This window comes from Pteropus alecto, unplaced genomic scaffold (assembly GCF_000325575.1).
Source record: "Pteropus alecto unplaced genomic scaffold, ASM32557v1 scaffold157, whole genome shotgun sequence".
NCBI lineage: Eukaryota > Metazoa > Chordata > Mammalia > Chiroptera > Pteropodidae > Pteropus > Pteropus alecto.
The window spans coordinates 1200716-1208542 of NW_006440626.1; positions in this window are offsets into that span (position 1 = coordinate 1200716).

Genomic DNA, 7827 nt, shown 5'->3' on the forward strand with positions numbered 1-7827 from the left:
TTCTTCCATTTTTCCCAGCAGTTTTACTTCAGGGGACTTACACATCTTAAGTGACTGTTCATTTTAGGATTTTAGGATTCTTGACGCTACCGCAAATGGAATTAAATTTTTTTTTTTTATTTTGCAATTGGTTTTTTGCTAACGTGTGAAACCCAAACTGATATTCACATTGGCTTATATGCTGTGTCTTTGCTTTATTCGTCTGTTAGTTCTGCTATTTATTTTCTGGATTCTTTAGGGTTTTCTGCACACACGATCATATAGTCTGTAGATAATGAGAGTTTATGACGGTCTTTTCCTTCTCCGTGCCTTTTATTTCTGTCCTGCCTTTTTGCACTGTCTAGGACGTCCAGTACAATGTCACGCACAGGTCATGAGAGTGGGCAGCTGGCCTCACTGCTGATCTTTGGGGAAGATGGTTGGTATTTCAGCACTGGGCGTGATGCTATCTGGAAGGTTTCTTATGCATGCCCTTTATCAGATTCATGAAATTTCCATCTATCTCTAACTTGTGAGAGTTTTAAAAATAAATCATACAGGCGCTGAATTTTGCTACTGCTTTTTCCACATCGATTTAAACAAGCATATCTATTTTTCTCTTTTATTCTGTTTACGTGGTGAATTAAACTGATTTTCAAGCGATAAACCAAGCCTATACTCGGGATAAACACAGCTCGGTAACCGAGTATTATCCTTTTCGTAAATGTTGCATTTGATTTGCTAATGTTTTCCAGTATCTTCTGGGCTTATTATTAGTGGGGATATTGGTCAGTCATTTTCTTTTCTGCAGTGTCTTTGTCACTGGGGCTGGGCTCACCTCACAAAGCAGGTTGGGAGCTGTTCCCCTCTCCATTTTCTGAATGAGTGTGTGTGAGATTGGATTATTTCTTCCTTAAGTGTTTGATAGAAATTTCAAGTGAAACCACTGAGCCCAGAGTTTTCCTTCTCGGTGAGAAGGTGTCCATTCTCTTTAGTGGCCTAAGCGGTCATCTGTTTCTCGTTTAGCGGGCTTCGGTAGTGTGTGTCTTTCAAGGACTTCATCCGTTTTATCAAAGCGAGCAAATTTGTTTGCAGAAGTTCTTCATAATATTCCTTTGTCATCTTTTTGAAGTCTGTGGGATCTCTTTCATTGCATAACTGTGGTAATTTGTGTCTTCTCTAGTTTTTTTTTGTTTTGTTTTGTTTTGATTATTCCAATTAGAAGTTTATCAATTTTATTGATCTTTGCAAAGCACCATATATGTGACTGATTTGCCCGGGCTCCTGTCTTCTAAAAAGCTGTGATCTCGATTATTTCCTTCCTCCTGCTTACTTTGGGTTTTAATTTGCCCTTCTTTTTAAAGTTTTGAGTCGGAGCACAGCTTGTTCTCCAGAAGCTGTGCGTCTGCCCTGGGCCTTGAGGTTGGGCCATTCCAGGCCCCTCCCCCGCGGCTTCAGGCTTCTGTTTTCCAGGAGAGGAGGGTGGGGGAAGGGCGTGGCTTTGCAAGTTTGTGCATCAAGGAACAGGCAGCTTTCTCTGGCCTCCTCCTGACCTGTCCCCACTATTCTGGTGGCACTGAGTGGGGGCTCAGGAGTGAGCGTGGCCTCCACTGTGTCTGGGGCTCCCAGTAATTCCAAACCATCACCCTATCCCATATTCAGCCTTTAAGAATTTATTAAACGTTGGCATTTTCTCCTTACCTGTCTCGATGGCAGCCCCTTTTTCTCCGTGCTCTGCTAAAGGTGAACCGTCCCTGTGTCCCGTCCCTCCTTGGAGGGGCTGCCACCATTTAGAATTCACCTCCCTTCATTTCCCATGGTCTCAGCTCTCTAGTGGGCCCAAGAAAAATTCTGATTCTGTAGATCACGCAGTTTTTTCTCATCGCGAGATTGGGAGTGGTATTCTCTTGTGGCTTTCTACATCCTAAACCTGAATCGACTTTTTAAAAACAAGAGGAGAAGGAAAAACAACGCTTTATATTCGTGATTCGTATCGTTTTTATTTTAAATAGTCGGTAGAGTAAGTTCTCGTCACCGCTCCCTTTCACACATGCGTCGGCTGTTTGTACTCACTTATTATTTCTCAGGGACTTAACTTTTCATAATGTTTATTGATTTGTTCTATTTTATAAACATAAAACTTTTATGTTTTATAGGAACTACATGCTCATTATAGAAAATTTAGCAAATAGAGTATAATGGTAACGGTATAATTCATCTACAATCTTCCGCCTACCTAGAGAAAGAGTATTATGTCCCTCTCTCATCTCGGTTTTAAAGATAGTTGTTCACGTCCAAAACGATGCATCCTTACAAAAAGTTAAACAATGCAGAGGGAAAACGTGTGAGTAAGCCTTTATGCCTGCTGCATTTCGTGTGTCCCCTTAAGAGCTTTCGTGATGGAAACACCTATGTGACACGGACGTTCACACATACCCCCCGTGTAAGGGGGTGCTCCCTCTCGGGCCATAGACTGCGAGGTCGCCCCCGAAACTGCAGACCCCACTGGCCTCACCCCAGCTCCAGCCCCGTTTCACAGCCCGGCTGTGGAGTCGCCTGCGCGCGGGGCTTGTGCGTTTCTCGTTGAGATGACTTGGTTTAATTGCGTCTCATTCACCCTCCGTTCTCTGATTATTACTGGGTTTCACCCTCTTTTCCTCGGGGCTACCGTTCTGGATCATGCTCGATTCCATGGGTTCCTGGCAGTGCCTCCGGGTTTCCAGGGAGATCAGCGTTTCCTCGTTGGGGACCCCACCCACTCATTTATTTCCTCATTAAATTTAATCGACTGGAATTTCTGGTATTAGGGACCAGAGATGATAAGTGACATATTTTTTCCTCATCCCAAATCAGCTACTTCTACTTTAATCATTTTGGGTATTTTGATAGGAAATTGTTCATTTCATGGAGATTTTCAAATTGATCAGCATAAAATTGTGCATCTTATTCTCTGTCTTTGAAAACCTCCTCTGAATTGTCTATGTCTCTTTTCTTCTTAATTTAATCTACTGTCTTTTTTTCCTTGTTGTTGATTACATTGGCCAGAGATTGACTATTGTATTTATTTATTTTTAAAGAATCGGCTATTGATGTAACACGTTTTATTGGATTTTTTGTTTCTTACTCATTGATTTCTGCTTATGTTTTTATCGTTTCCTTCCTCCAACTTTCTAATAAGTGAGAAAGAATCCACTTTCCAGCTTACACCTTAAAAACATTTACGTTTCCTGGGCTGTAAACAGGTATTGGCTGGAAACAGAGCTTTACGTCCAGGAGATAGTGGACAAAATCAAGTTTATTCCTTCTTTTTTTTTTTTAGAATTCTTCTCTGAACCTTGAAATTGCCAACGTTCATTTAGAATGTCTAAGAACATTTAGCTCCCAAACTGCTTTATTAGAGAACAGAAATCATTTGTCTTCCTCTGATCTTCTTTTAGGCCTAAGATGTCTCAGAATTCACGCTGGGAAATGTTCTTCTCATGTTCGTATTTGATGTGTCTCCTCTCTCCACCTCCCAGCTCATCACTGATAGTCTTTGATCCCTTCAGCGTAGGGTTTTTTTGGAGAAGATGATAAAAATGTCCTAAAATCCGTAATGGCAATGGCCGCACAGTTCCATAACTACACTTAAACACAATGAATGAATTATACACTTTGAACAGGAAAGAGAACTTTGTATTATGCAAATTATAGCTCAGTAAATGTGTTATATATCAACTAAATTTGTTAAAAAAATCTAAATGAATGTGAGCTGTATGTACAATCTCATGGAGCCTAAAATGTACTCGAGACTAACAGTCACAAACACACATAAGAGCATATAATTTATGAAGGGGATAAAGGAAGTTAAAAGACTTTAGGTCCTCGCATTGCCTGAGAACCTGGAAAAGAAGCAATGATATGATATCCTGTCTAATAAGTAAAGGCCAGACATTGGCATTTCTAGGGAAACCATAATAAAATAAGCAGAGAGGGCAAAATGGAATAATAAAAAACATTCAACAGACCCCAAAAGGCAAGAACTGAGAGTAAATGGGGCACAGATAAGGTAAGACAATAGATGTAAACCAGATATGTCAGAAATTAGACTAAAATTAAATTGGCCAAATTCTGCAGTTGGAAGGCAAAGATGGTCAGAATGTCTTTTCAAAACTGTTTACGCTGTGTACAAGAGACATGGTCATATCTAAGGATGCAGAAAAGTAAAACATAAAAGGATGAAAAAGTATATATCATACGATCACTAACCGAAAGAAAGGCAGTCAAGCTTTATTAAAGAATTACAAATTTATTATAAATTATTAATAATTATAAATTGTTGGAAGATGGAAACACTCTATCGATAAAGGCTATATTCACAGAAAAATATGACAATTTTAAATCTGTTTGTACCTAACAACACAGTCTCAATATATCTAAAGCAAAATGGACAGGACCATAGGGAGCGGCAAGGTCACAAGTGTACTGTGAGACCTCAGTAGTTGATATAATAAAGTTGATAAATAATAAAAATAATAAATTTTTATTATTTTTTAATATAATAAAAATCAGTGTGGATACAGAGGATTTGAAACATGCAATATACTTGACCTAACTGTCGTACAAAGAAGCCTACGTTCAGTTGCAGAATATATGTTGTTTTTAAGCACAGATGAGACATTTAAAAAAAACGACCTTATTTTTGGCCGTAAAACAAAACGTGATACATTTCGAAGGAATGAAGTTACACACAAAAATCTGACACAGGGTAATTAAGTTATACATCAGTAACAACAAGATAGTCATGAATAAAATACTCATCTGAGTAACCCACAAGTCAAGGAAAAAATCATTATGTGAATTAGAAAATATTTGAATTGAATTAAAAAAAAGAGCGAAGCACCTCAACACGTGGGAGTCAGGTAAGCAGGGTTTAGGGAGAAAGTTATGGTCATGAATAATTACTTTAAAGTATAACCAAGGCTGAAAAAATGATCCATCTCAAGGAGTTAAAAAAACAAATGAAACCACCCAAAAAACAGAAGAATTAAGCCAAAGGAAATAGGAAATAATTAAGATTCCTGAAATGATTGAAATAGAAAAGTATAAGAAAATTAACAAAAATAGATATTAATTCTTTAGAAATATTTGAGAGACAAGGGTTAACTTGTCTGAGCCTATTTCACAGAAGACTGGCCTCTAGCCAAAAAGTAGGCTTGGTGCATAGTGCAATCATAGTCAGGTAGAGCCAAGTTGCTTAAGTCAGTTGTTCTGGCCAGCTGAAAAGTGGTTGGTTCCCTGCCCCATCGCACCTGGGAGCTGCCAGTGAACCTCAGACCTGAGCTGGCAGGACAGAGCTGGAGCCCAGGGTTTGCCCATCACGCCGCTGTCGATCTTGGGCCATGACCTGCCAGGAAAGGGCTGGTACTTCCCTTATTTGCAGCGTCAAAGCCCCATGGCCCAGGGGTGGATGGTCCCTCTCCAAGTTAGACCTTTGTGACCTTGCAGGGAAGGCTTGCGGCGGCCCGCCCCCTGACGATGGCTCCTGTCCCTGATTTTCCCTTTGTGCACACCCAAGTCTGGTCTGGCCGGTCACCTTTGTTTGCAAGACTGACAGAACTCTGGAGAGACTGACCCAGGAAAAAAAAAGAGAAAAGAGACAGATAACAAATCTGGAATGAAAAGGCAGACGTGGCAGACCTTGAGGACATTAAAAAGATAGGAAGAGGGTGTGGTGTGCTGAATAATGGCCCTGGGGGGGACATTCAGGGCCTGATCTCTGGAACCCGTTACCTTATATGGCAAAGTGGCTTTGCAGATGTGATTCGGTTAAGGTTCTTGAGACGGGCAGAGCATTCTGGGTCACCCGGTGGGCCCCTAACGTGATCACAAGGGAGGCGGTAGGAGACAAGAGGAGACTAATGATGGGGGCAGAGCTTGGAGGAGGCACTTGGAAGATGAGGTGAGCGGCCAGAGCTGAGGAATACAGGTGGCCGCCAGCAGCTGGAAAAGGCAAAGAAATGGATTCTTCCCTAGAGACTCTGGCGGGGAGCAGGGTCCTGCTGACCTCCTAATTTCAGCCCAGTAGAACCCATTTTGGTCTCCAGGCCTCCAGACCATAAGAAAATAAGTTCGTGTTGTTCCAGGCCACCAAGAATGTGGTAAGTTATCAGAGCAGCTATAGGAAACTAAATAGAGGCTACCATGAAAAGAAACGTGATAATTTAATATGAAATTTTACACGAAATGAATACATTTCTAGAAAAACACGATGCTCCAAAATTGGCACAGAAAGAAAGGGAAAATGTGAACAATCTTATAACTGTTGAATCTGTAACTCAAAACCTTTCCACAAAGAAAACTCCAGGTCCAGATGGCTTCGCCAGAGAATTCTACCTTACACTTATGGAAAAATAATGCCTTATGCAAACCCTGCCAGAGAAAGAAAGAAGGAAGATTGCCAACTCACTTCGTGAGACCAGTTTAACTTCATAAAAAAAAAAAAAGGACAATATGAGAAAGAAAGATGACAGGCAAATCTCACTCGTGAACAGAGATGCAAACATTCTAAACAAAATATTTAAAAAAAAAAATAACCAAACGCAACGTAGATTTAACATTATAAACTTAAACGTTTTTGCCATATTGAGAGATTAAAGGAGGAAAATCACATGGTTGTTTTAATGGATACAGCACAAAAACATTTAATAAAGTCAAATATCCATTCATGAAAAAAAAACTCTTAGAAAACTAGTAATACAAAGAAATTCCTTAATCTGATAAAAGGTATGTACCCCCCCAAAATCTATAGAAGACATCCCTTTACTGGTGAAATGTTGAAAACTTCCTTTTTAGGATTGGCAGCAAGACGGGGAAGCCTGCTATCCCCACTTCAATAAACGCGGGGCCGGAATAATAACTGGACGGCGTCATAAGGTAAGAAGAAGGAAGTGATGGGAATTAGGAATGAAGAAACACATTCGTCGTTACTCAGTGAGCATGGGATTTGTAAACATTGTCTCCCATTCCGTGGGGCGTCCTTTCATTTTCTTGATGGTGTCCTTTGAGGCACGAAAGTTTTCAAACTTGATAAAGTCCAATTTACCTAATTTTTCTTTTTTTTTTGCTTGCTTGTGCTTTCCGCATCCTATTTTAGAAACCACTGCTCAATCCAATATTTACCCCTATAATTTCTCTTAAGAGTTTTATAGGTTTAGCTCTTTTTAGGTCACTGATCCATGTTGAGTCCATTTCTATATAGGGCGTGAGGTAGGGGTGCGTCTTCTTTCTTTTGCATGTGGAGGTCCAGTTGTCCCAGCGCCATCTGTTGAGAAGATTATGCTCTCCCCACTGAGCTGTTTTGGCACCCTGGGAAAATACCAGTTTCTGAGCACTTCCCATGGGCCAGGCCTGCTCTAGGGGCTGGGGACACAGCATGCACTAACGGAGTCCCTGCCCTTACGGAGCTCATACTCCTGGGAGGGAGACAGCCCCGGCGGGAGCGGGCGGTTTCCTGGGGGCGATCCCCCCTTTAGCAGAGACCTCATGAGAGGGAGGGGGAAGCCTGCGGGGGTGGGGGGCATAAGGGGAAGCTCCCCCCACCCCTCCCGGCAGAGGAACAGCAAATGCAAAGCCCTGAATCAGACTGTCTGGTGCATCGGCGGAATGGTCGGCGGCGTGGAGAACACGGCGTGGAGGCAGGTGGAGAGGAGGAGAAGGCGCAGAGCCAGGGCGCGGGCGGCCGGCTCGCCCCAGGCCTCCCGGGGATCCGGGCTGCCGGCTCCGAACGCGTCGCTGTCCCTGCCGGCAGACTCTCCCATCACAGCTGTGCGTGCGTGTGCGTGCGCGTGCGTGTGCGTGCGTGTGAGT